We start from the raw sequence: 981 nt of genomic DNA on the forward strand, positions 1-981 counted from the left end.
TTCTTTTTCATTTTTTCTGATCTGATATTTATGATTTCTTTCCATCTGCTAACTTTGGGGGATTTTTTGTTCTCCTTTCTCTAATTGCTTTAGGTGTAAGGTTTGGTTGTTTATTTGAGGTGTTTCCTGTTTCTTAAGATGGGTTTGTATTGCTATAAACTTCGCTCTTAGAACAGCTTTTGCTGCATCCCATAGGTTTTGTGTCATCGTGTCTCCATTGTCACTTGTTTCTAGGTATTTTTTAATTTACTCTTTGATTTTTTCAGTGATAACTTCGTTATTAAGCAGTGTATTGTTTAGCCTGCATGTGTTTGTATTTTTTACAGATCTTTTTCTGCAATTGATATCTAGTCTCATAGCGTTGTTGTTAGAAAAGATACTTGATACAATTTCAATTTTCTTAATTTATGAAAGCTTGTTTTGTGACCCAACATATGATCTATCCTGGAGAATGGTCCATGAGCACATGAGAAAAATGTGTATTCTGTTGTTTTTGGATGGAATGTCCTATAAATATCAAATAAGTCCATCTTGTTTAATGTATCATTTAAACTCTGTGTTTCCTTATTTACTTTCATTTTGGATGATCTGTCCATTGGTGAATGTGGGGTGTTAAAGTCCCCTACTATGAATGTGCTTCTGTCGATTTCCCCTTTTATGGCTATTAGTATTTACCTTATGTACTGAGGTGCTTCTATGTTGGGTTCGTAAATATTTACAATTGTTATATCTTCTTGGATCGATCCCTTGATCATTACGTAGTGTTCTTCTTTGTCTGTTGCAGTAGTCTTTATTTAAAAGTCTTTTTTTGTCTGATATGAGAATTGCAACTCCAGCTTTCTTTTTATTTCCATTTGCATGGAATACCTTTTTCCGTCCCCTCACTTTCATTCTTTATGGATCTGTAGCTCTGAAATAGGTCTCTTGTAGACAGCATAGGTATGGGTCTTGGTTTTGTATCCATTCAGGCAATATGTGTCT

This window comes from Neophocaena asiaeorientalis, unplaced genomic scaffold, assembly GCF_003031525.2.
Source record: "Neophocaena asiaeorientalis asiaeorientalis breed wild unplaced genomic scaffold, Neophocaena_asiaeorientalis_V1.1 scaffold1372, whole genome shotgun sequence".
Classification (NCBI taxonomy): Eukaryota; Metazoa; Chordata; class Mammalia; order Artiodactyla; family Phocoenidae; genus Neophocaena; species Neophocaena asiaeorientalis.